Raw genomic sequence first — 11589 nt, forward strand, 5'->3', positions numbered from 1 at the left:
CATAGAGATCCTATTCAAATACAGTACATCCATAGAGAACCTATTCAAATACAGTACATCCATAGAGATCTTATTCAAATACAGTACATCCATTGAGATCTTATTCAAATACAGTACATCCATAGAGATCCTATTCAATTGCTGATGCACCAGATCCTAATCCTATGGATACACATTTCTACCTAGACTGCACATGCTCTATAGCTTTGTTGTTCCTGAAAACCATTGATGGTTTAAAATAGTGGTTAATGATTTTACAACATAATGTTAGATAATTTTTCACCCTGAAAGTAATCGATGGGCCAGGAAAAACTGTAACCCATTGTTTTCTTTTCACAGCTACAGCTAACGATTGTGTTAGGGACTGTCAGGACTCAGCCCTCCTGAGCTGTTTGTCTGTCTGTCTGTCTGTCTGTCTGTCATTACATCTCCCCGAGTACCAGTCTCCTTGTTCCCAGCACACCACAAAGGCACCCCTGCACCAGAGCACCCGTAATCACCACTGATCCTGAGCACCTGCACCAGTCTACACACCTGGGGGCTGATTGCCACTCTCCCTATAAATTGGAGAGGTCTACTTTCAGTCCCTGCCGGGTTATTGTACAGCCACGTAATTATTACAGTGTTCTCTACTTAATCAAGCAAGCTATCCGAATTCCCCTAGTATCCTGTTTTTTTTGTTATCTTCTGCTCACCGTGTTTTTTCCGTCATTTCCTGACCCTTGTTCCGAGACCCGTCCTGCACCTCCCTTCCAACTACCTGGATCACCTATCGACCTTCCCCTGGACTGACTCCCCGCACTGTTAACTGAACCCTGCCTGACCATTCGACCATTCTTGCCTCCCGGACTTCGTACCTCTGCTACCCACTATCCACCCTCCGACAATACATTCATACCTGCCTACGTAATTCTTACGTATCTCCACTATCATCTCAGACTACTACAACAATCATCATCATTGTCCTTCTACCCTGGTGTCTGTATCTGCTTCTGGATCCTACCTCTGTCCTGAGTCCCAGGAATCGTGACAGGGACAGGGCATTTTTGTTATGGACACATACGTTTTTAATGGCATCATACCAAATAAAGATTTTATAATTTCATTTGAGCAGATTGTTGCCAAAGGCGATCAAAGGCCCCTTAATTTTTCGTAGTGGTGGTTAAAGTTAGCTGAAGATTGTAAGGGCTGTTTAAACTTTAAGTACATATAACCATTTGTCCTTGCCTACTTTCACGGTGAGGAACTCTCTAACATAATGCTGTGAAATTGAAAACACATAATTTATTACTTATATCTAGGAAAAACGCTAATCCTTAAGTGATTATGTTGTGCACCCTTGACCTTTTCCTGGGCTGCGTTGCTCATCAAGTTACCACCAACGTTTTTGCCAAGTGAAGACTATTCTACTACAAATTGCACCAATATTTTGAATCAGCGATAATTACACTGCTGTTACATCTGTAATCACCCTCGATTCGAAATGTCAGTACTCTACAATGGGGCTTGAATGAAGAAAGATACCATGCGCACTAGCGGATATCATCCTGAATGCCATTACATTGTTCTCAGTTCTGAAGACAAATAATGAGCTCCCATATAGAAATCAATTAGCACGACCTCTACTGGCATTGCTTGTCTTGTCTGCGAGCTGAATGCCAGGCCCCATTTGACTGGTTGTCCCAGGGGCAAATGGGAGTCATTGAAAGCAACGTGGAGGGATGAACGCTGTATAAAGTGCCCCTCATAAGGTTCTGACACGGTTTTGTTTTCGCAGGTGGGAGGATGATGTTCCCCTGGCAGCACAAATACAGGGTCAGCTGACCCAGCAGTGAACACTGTGGCCCTTCCCACCGAGAGGAGGGTCGGGGGGGGTTGTGGGGAAGGTAGGAGGGAGAGGGCGCGGCCGAGTGTTCAAAAACAGGTCCAGGAAAGATGACAGGCTGCCTGGCATTCATCATGGATCGTGCAATATTGAAGCTCTTCCATACAGATACGATGATGCACTGTTGTCCAGCTGTTTCTGTCATGTTCTAATGTTTTGACGGTGGGACGCTGAGTAATAGTTCTTGGAAGGGTCTGATGAAGTACAATGAATATGATGCCATTTCCCTTTACAGTTTCCTGTTTCAGGACACACGGCCACTTAGCAAATGTGTAGACAGAGTAAACAGCCTTTAGCAATGTATTACACATTTTGTGTAATTTTCCTAAATTCATTTAACATTATAACAATTCAGAATATGATTACTTCAGAAGTTCCATTTAGGGGAAATGGCAGTCAGCATTAGATGGTGATATAGCAGAGAGAGCCTCTCCTGACCCTTCTCTGAGGATAGGTAAACCCGGTTCAAACACCGGCCGCCCTGCCCAACAGTCCGTGACTAGGCTTTATTCGTCTCACTTTGACATTTCCTGTCAAAACCTGATGCAACCTAGACTCAAAGTTGGTTGGTAAACATAGCTTGCCTCTGAGAGGAATGCTGCTTGTGTGTGCATGTAAAAGTGGACAATACCGCTGAGACCTGTTGTTCACAGTTTTTCAGATTATCTTCTTGTATACACTACTGAACAAAACGTCAACGCTTTTTTTGTGTGAAATAACAGCCATTTCACCAGTGGTAATCTTGTCCACCAGCCGGCTCTCCTCAATTGTAGCATGGATACTAGGGTACATGAAGAAGCTGTGTCAGTGTATGATAATTAAACTGTGTGTATGTATATATATTGTCCACAAACAGGTTTGTGAGAGTCGGAATTCTTACTGGTTGGTAGGTGATCAAATACTGATGTCATGCAATAAAATGCAAATTAATTATTTAAAAATCATACAATGTGATTTTCTGGATTTTTGTTTTAGATTCCGTCTCTCACAGTTGAAGTGTACCTATAATAAAAATTACAGACCTCTACATGCTTTGTAAGTAGGAAAACCTGCAAAATCGGCAGTGTATCAAATACAGGGAAATACCGTAGTGCCATCCATGTCCCCAGGGGAATTTGGACCATGTGAGACTCCATCCTAGCATACAACAGTTACTTACAACTACAAAGCCTGTAAAAACACTACAGATGGGACATATTCAATGACAACAATGCTAACGTACATGAATACACTAACAGGGTGACATCCTAGATTAAGGTTTGTGAATAGATCTGCATGTCACTGCTCTACCAAAAAGATGGAGCACATGATCAAGTATATGGGCATCCAGGAATTATGTCTGCAAAACAAAAACTGTCTGGAAAAGTAATTCATAAGCATGGATGTTTTTCTATCTGGAAAGGCATTAGAGAAACCACTGACTTCCAACCAAACTGTTGTTGCTGTGGACCCAGCAATACCAAACAAGCTCAACTAGGTTTACTGGAGATTTCACTCGCAAATATCACCAGGACCTGGCCATCTGGCCCACAAAAGACTAACAGCACAATGCGTGTTCCATCAACATACAGTGGGGCAAAAAAGTATTTAGTCAGCCACCAATTGTGCAAGTTCTCCCACTTAAAAAGATGAGAGAGGCCTGTAATTTTGATCATAGGTACACTTCAACAAAATGAGAAAATAAAATCCAGAAAATCACATTGTAGGATTTATAATGAATTAATTGGTAAATTCCTCTGTAAAATAAGTATTTGGTCACCTACAAACAAGCAAGGCTCTCACAGACCTGTAACTTCTTTATCAGTATAAAAGACACCTGTCCACAACCCCAAACAGTCACACTCCAAACTCCACTATGGCCAAGACCAAAGAGCTGTCAAAGGACACCAGAAACAAAATTGTAGATCTGCACCAGGCTTGGAAGACTGAATCTGCAATAGGTAAGCAGCTTGGTGTGAAGAAATCAACTGTTGGAGCAAATATAAGAAAATGGAAGACATACAAGACCACTGATAATCTCCCTGGATCTGGGGCTCCACGCAAGATCTCACCCCGTGGGGTCAAAATGATCACAAGAACAGTGAGCAAAAATCCCAGAACCACACGGGGGGACCTTGTGAATGACCTGCAGAGAGCTGGGACCAAAGTAACAAAGGCTACTATCAGTAACACACCATGCCGCCAGGGACTCAAATCCTGCATTGCCAGACGTGTCCCCCTGCTTAAACCAGTACATGTCCAGGCCCGTCTGAGGTTTGTTAGAGAGCATTTGGATGGTCCAGAAGAGGATTGGGAGAATATCATGTGGTCAGATGAAACCAAAATATAACCTTTTGGTAAAAACTCAACTCGTCGTGTTTGGAGGAGAAAGAATGCTGAGTTGCATCCAAATAACACCATATCTACTGTGAAGCATGGGGGTGGAAACATCATGCTTTGGGGCTGTTTTTCTGCAAAGGGACCAGGACGACTGATCCGTGTAAAGGAAAGAATGAATGGGGCCATGTATCGAGAGATTTTGAGTGAAACCTCCTTCCATCAGCAAGGGCATTGAAAATGAAACGTGGCTGGGTCTTTCAGCATGACAATGATCCCAAACACACCACCCGGGCAACGAAGGAGTGGCTTCGTAAGAAGCATTTCAAGGTCCTGGAGTGGCCTAGCCAGTCACCAGATCTCAACCCCATAGAAAATCTTTGGAGGGAGTTGAAAGTCTGTGTTGTCCAGCGACAGCCCCAAAACATCACTGCTCTAGAGGAGATCTGCATGGAGGAATGGGCCAAAATACCAGCAACAGTGTGAAAACCTTGTGAAGACTTACAGAAAACATTTGACCTTTGTCATTGCCATCCCTCGGATGCTTCCCCACCCTGTGTGCGTTTGGTGGGGAGCTCCTCTGTTGCTCCTCTGTTCACCTTATTTACCTGTGAGCCTTCATTTCAATCAGCCGCTGTAGTCCTGGGTATGGTTAGTGAGCAGGCTCCCTGTCCTCAGTCTCTGCCTGAGGTCAGTGGTGTTCAACTCCATAAGGATGGCCGGGATGGGGGTCCGGGCAGTTTTCCATTGGGCGGGGCAGACTTCTCTGCTCGCCCCTCTGTGGTGTCAGGTCAGCTGTGTTCGGATGCGCCGCCTGCTAGAGCCTCTGTCTCCTTGGTTACGGCTGTTACCGGTGGGGAGTCATCCTCTCCCTTTAGTGTTGGCCCCGCCTTGGGCAGGTTGGCTGTTCGCGGACAGCCCTCGGCTAGCTATCCTAGCCGTTGGGGGATTTTTGCCCGGTGGTGTGAGGACGTGGGGGTTGACCCCCTCTGTTGCGACATGGGCAGTGTCCTGTCGTTCCTGCAGAGTCTTTTTGAGCAGCAAAGGTCCCCTTGCACGCTCAAGGTGTACGCATGTGCAATCTCAGCATGTCATGAAGGGTTCAGTGGAGTGTCTGTGTTTAGAACCGATTGATCAGATACCGTTGAAGATGCTGTCCCTTAAAACGGCGCATTTGTTGGCTCTGACCTCTGCTAAGAGGGTCAGTGACCTTTGTGCGCTGTCGACGCAGCCTGGCTGTCTCGCCATCAACTGCGTATTGCTCCCTAACCTGGCCTTTCTGACCAAGTTGATCAAGGCGTAGTTTCGTTTCCATGAAGATGGTGTTGTGGGCGTTTTCTCCTCCTCCCCATGTGGGTGTGAGGGAGGAGAGGTTGCATCGTTTGTGTCCGGTCCGCGCTTTGGCACAGTATGTGCAGCGCACGGCCGCGGTGCGGACCGCGCCCCAGCTCTTTGTGTTTCACGGTGGCCCCAAGGTGGGCCAGCCGTTGTTGAAACAGCGTCGAAACAAGGTGGGCCAGCTGTTGCCTAAAAGTCACGTGGCACTCTTATGCCTAGAGGGTTTGGGGCCCACTCCACGCATGGGGTGGTGGCCTCGGCAGCTCGGTTTAGGGGCGTGGGGGTGGAGGACATTTGTGCTGCCGTGTCTTGGGGGACGCTGTCGCCGTTTGTCCGGTTTTACTTGCGTGACATGGCTGTGGGCACGTTGGCTCACTCTGTGCTCAGTGTGGCTGAGTCTGGGGTGTGAGTTGGGTCCGTTGAGCTACTGGGACGGCACATTTGACATGGGTCCGTCCGCTGCTCCAGTGTGCCTGTGCGCTTTTGTGTGACGCTCGTGTTGTATGTGCTGGAGCGTCTGTTTGTGCACCGAGCCCGGGTCTCGGCGTGTTCTCTGGGCTGGCCTCGGACGCTCCGATCCAGTCGACACTGTTTGAGGAGGTATCAGATGGGTTGGTGCCGTGAGTACATTCGTTTGGGGGCTGTGGTCAGTGCACAACCGTATGTGCTCAGTGTGAGCTGGATGGAAGTGGTTCGGTGTTGTTTATTTCCACGCCTGGGCCGTCCTGTTTGGCGCTTATCTCTTTGGTGAGTTAGGTGACAGGCAGGGAGTACATCTTGGGCTCGCTCGCTTTGCCCTAAACTTTCGTAACCCCAGTTCTATGAGTGGAGCGTCGGCCATAGGGTTCATGCCCTGACCTGTCACTGACTGCTTTTCTCGTTAAGAAAGGTATGTCGGGACACAGATTGGGGTGTGATGACCTCTTTTATAGCCATGGGGGCAGATGGCCATGAGAGGTGCGATTTGCATATTAAAATGTTCAGTGCCTGCTGATTGGCAGAGGGGTAAACCAATAGGAGCGAAGCCCCTATGGGTGACGCTCCACTCATAGGACTGGGGTTACGAAAGTAACCATCGTTCTGAGTATGTGTAAAATGGACTTTGTATGAGAATGTGCAAAATTTGAAAATGGCTCAATATGCCCACACATAGTGTGACTAACCCACCTGACTAACCAGAAACACCTGTCAAGCTCATTGTCCTAATATTTCAGGTGCTTCACTGTGTACAAAAAGTATTGTAATTTGTAAATATGTACACACATAACCTTTAAAGCATAAAATCCAAACCTTTTCCTTATATTAACTGTTTGATTTCATATCCAAACTTTTCAAGTGTAGAGACAAAATACGAAACAATTATTCACTGTCCCAATAATTACAGAGGGCACTGTATATCCTAAACTATTACATAACTCATTACTTTTTAAAATATTTAATTAATTTGTATAATGATTATTTTATGCAGTTGGGAATTTCAGAGTATAATTAATTTAAATTCATACAGCTAAATTTTAATTAAAATTGGCCTCATCCCACAGGAAACAGAATCAGTTTTTGCAGACAGAGCAGTGTGCTGGATTTGAACCCATGTGGCAGCGTTACATTTGCAATAGAAAGTGTTGTGCACCATTTGAGTCGTGCATGTGTTCTCCCCCAACCTTCAGTGGAAACTGTTAACTGTATTGCTCGTGAATAGAGTTGTAATCAATCCATGTTTCATTTAGAATTCTTTTACATTAAACACATTCCATCTCAGCATTCTCTTGCTGTAGAATTGCCTTACTGCGAATATTGTTTCAGCAAAGAAAGTCTTCATTTAATCATCTGCCAGACAGCCCAACATGCCTTATTTTCAGACTCAAATGTTCCATTTACACCGACAGCACAATTCTGATCTTTTGCTCATTCTCACACTGCAAAAACAACTATATCTCAATTAGGAAAAATGCTGAGGGCTCCACATTGGAAAACAAACGGAGTAGTGGTTCCATGTGACCCAGGTTGTCTCCTCCAAAAGTGAACTGCTTTATGTCTCTGTCATCCCCTTTCATTCCCAACATGCCCCAAGGGGAACGCATAATCTCATCAGCGCCGATTATCCATCTCTCAGGAGGCTGTCCTGCACTGGTATAATTGTGGCAGGGTGGACTTTTAGGAAGTAATAGGCGGCTAATGCGCTTGATTGTGTCTGCCTGGCCATCTGAGTAGATGCTGGCCCTTTGGGGTTTAGATTAGAACAACATGGTTATTATACAGACAAAACACCTTGGATATTCTGAAGCTCTACTAAGACTGTAAAACTAATTCCTCCACAGTGACACCACATTCTGTCTTGACACATCAAAGCCAAGACAGCAAAAGGTGTGAATTTCCCTTATAATGAGATTTAGTCCATTTGTTTAGGAGTTTGTGAATGAAACAAACAACTGCAATATTAATGTTATTGATGATCTTGTTTGATCGGTTTGTGGAACACAAACAGATAACAATAATGTGAAGGAAAGAGATTGTAAATCAACTCAAGAAGAAGTGGGAAGTTAGATTTATGAAAAGGCAGTTCACAGTTAATATCAAATGGCTAGAGTAGATTCAGAACTAGTGAGAAGGTACTGTTTGGGGATTATCCAGTCAAAACCGTGTGTTTGAATGTGGGAGGTTCTTTTTCTCTACTTTCTCAGTAGGAAGCCTGCTGGATTTTTCTGGGAGGTGAGGGTCTTTGATATTTTATTAAATCAATAGGAGAGTATGTCCCAGGGTGGGAGTGAGGGGTGGGGAATGTGCTCAAAAACCCTTTGATTTGCTGAAGCGAGAATTGGCCCTTTTGCCAGAGAGAAAAAAAATCTCTTGAGTCATGGGTTTTCATCTGTGTCTATTTAATTATATTTAATATACCATGGAATAAAAGCCTATGAAAAATTCAATAGGGGGTCAACAAAGACATTTTACCTATTTAGGCATTACAGTCCACACATTAAGCATATCACAGTATTATGTATTGAATAAAGTGTCAATGATTAAATCAATTGTATGTAACAGTGTGAATTACAAGACCCAAAGGAACTTCACTGGTGAATCTAAAGTAATATGCATATTTTCATATGTTCTGTATGAAATTAATTTTACCAGGATGGTGAATCATTTGAGCATGACAATTCTTTGCCCAGTGTGAACATCCTCCCCTTTATGTTCATCATCCTTGGGAGAAGGCCTTTGACTCACATCATTATTAATAACATCTAAGTGCATTCTTGGAGCAGCTAATTACTAATTGCAAAATGACTGTGAACCCAGAGTGGAGGGCATATTTCACTGGTGTATCGATATTCAGCCTCTAATGTGTCACACGAGGCTGTTTGTTGACTGTTAATATCTCTCCCAAGGGATCCCTGTGATGCCATTAAAACACAGTAGGGAATTAGTTGTTCTTAATAACACATTTCAATCACACTGTAGCCCTTGATAATGAGTCAAAGCAAAATGAGCAAAAGGTGATCTTTTCACCCTCCTGGCAATTTTTTTTGGGAATAAATTGCTTTCAGTGTGAATAACGTCATAGCTTTTCAGTGGCCATCGACTGTGAAAGGCAGGTGTCCCAGACTTTGAATGAGATCATTGATTTTCAGTAACAAAGTGCGATTATCTTGTTTTCTCATCATAGCAAAGCAAACCCGAGGCCAGGGTAAATGACTGGTTGTTGTGCCAATTACAGTCCCACGTAGATCATTTAAATACTGGCATTTCTAGAAGAGCAAACAGTTGAAGTAATAAAATGATGTTTTATCTCACTTTTTTGCCATGAATGTCAAACAAAATGAGTAAATGCATATGGAATTAAGCTCACTTCCAAGTGTTCACTGTCCATTGTCTTTTAACAAGAGGGGCACTTGAATATCATACGTAATAAGACTTCTTACAAAGCCTTCAAAAAATCATGCCACTATTTATATGCAAGGAAAAGGTAGAGGAGGTAAAAAAGCATTATACATTTATAAAGTGTAGTTTTTTCTCTCTAACATGCTGCAATTAGAATATACAAAAATGCAATCTTAAAATGATCAGCTCTATTAATAGTCACACTGGGGGGTGCTAGTAGATGGAGTAGCGGTCTAAGACAGCAACAGGAGGGAGGGGTTGTCATACTGAAAATTTCACATTTTAATACTTAATGTTAAACTAGCATCAACTGTTGATAGAAGTGAAAACCACAGCATTTGTAGGCATCCAGTTGGTCGTGGTGACTGAAGAAGGGCTTAGCATTAGAATTCCCTTTATTTGGTAAATTCTCACATACTCATCACTTTACTTGGTGTAATGGTGCTGCTGGTGGAAGACGACATGTAGGGACATTCTATGAGAGTTACGGGTATATCCTTTACACTCATTTACAGGAATTTACAGTTGATGTCCACATTTACACATTTACAATTCCAGTATGCATCTACCTAGCTGGAGGAAGATACTTTAAATAAAATTTTGGGAGCAGTATATTGTGGCTGTTTAGTAAACTGTTTGGAGGTGATGTGGTGAGTATAATCTGGTTAGTCTCTGTGGGAGAGATCCCTAAATTACCATACAGATCAGTGTGTCACACTGCTTGGCATAAGTGTCGTCTTTCAGATGAGACTTTAAATGGTGTCCTGAGTCTCTGTAGTTACATGTACTTTCCAATCTGACCCTCTTTTCACCACGACAAACCCAGTTTCTAATCCATATTCTCCCTCTGTAACTATTCCCCTGGTTGTTTCTTTAAAAGAGAATATGTTCAATTTACCTGATAAGGGTTTAATGTAAACAGTATACAGTATAAGGCTGACTTAGGCTAAGTTTTGGACTCTGACTACTGTCAACGCAAACAACGTCACCACCCTTAATAAAGATTAGCAAAAAGTGCAGTAGAAATAACCACAACAGGTAATGCGCTATCTTCAATTCTTTTTTGTGAATTTCGATGTTAGCTTGTTTTGCCGGAAAATCTACTTGTGGATTCATTTCAGCTTCATGGCAGTCAACCAAATGTTTTGATGAAATTACCTAGTTCTTCAAAGATCAATATGTTGTTGACCTTAATAATTCATTTATAATGATTATAGGGCTCAATTAGCAAAACCACCCAATAATCATCAAAGATCCACCATTATATTCTGCAGTAGTTATGACGTTTTCAAATGCAAATGCATCCTTCTTTTGATGCCAAACCCAAAGCTGGTTTGCGTGGCCAAATAGCTTTATTTTCATTTGACCTGCAACATCCAGGTTTAGGTGACTCCTTGTGGTTCACCTGTCAGCTCTGTCAAGAAGTTTCGATTTTGTGGTTGAGTGAGCAGAACATAATTGAACTGGTTAGAAACCGTCGTCACAAAATAACAGATTCCACATGATTGCATAAATAAGGTATAATAACATTATCATAAAGTAATTAAATATTTAACAAATGTTTTTGTTACTGAATTTCATCTTTGTATGGCAGAATATTTGGTGCTGTTATAAAGGGACAATCATAGACAATCGTAGACAACTATTCAAATTCTGAATTTGCCATTCATGTCTTTTAACTGACTCGTTAGTTGATTCGCATTCATGTTTTGATCGTTTTGAAAGACCTACATGCAGTTAAATTGTTTAATGTTTAAATATGTGCATGAACAATGTTCTGGATGAATGGTATTTGTCACTATTGTGCACCTGCTGTATTGCTTGTATCACAAAGGATGTCAAGAATTAGGTTAAGTATACTCCTCTGTTTCCAGAAGAATGGGTGCATGCAAAGACAAGCCCACCCACCAATTAAAGCCGCTTTGTCCTCCAATGTAGGCTTCTAATGTAGGCTTCTAATGTAGGCTTCTAATGTAGGCTTCTCATGTAGCCTCTGTGAATGATGTGGAAGCAATCCCTTCTGCACCCATCCTGACCAGGCTATTGACCGATTCAAATGTGTTAACAAAGGCACTCAATGGATCGAACGCACAAAACAATGTCTCTTATGTCAAGGCTTGACACCAAGTGTAGCTTTGTGTCAAGCCTTGCATTGATCCTGTAAATGGAAACCT

The sequence above is a fragment of the Esox lucius genome, chromosome 2, assembly GCF_011004845.1.
Source record: "Esox lucius isolate fEsoLuc1 chromosome 2, fEsoLuc1.pri, whole genome shotgun sequence".
Classification (NCBI taxonomy): domain Eukaryota; kingdom Metazoa; phylum Chordata; class Actinopteri; order Esociformes; family Esocidae; genus Esox; species Esox lucius.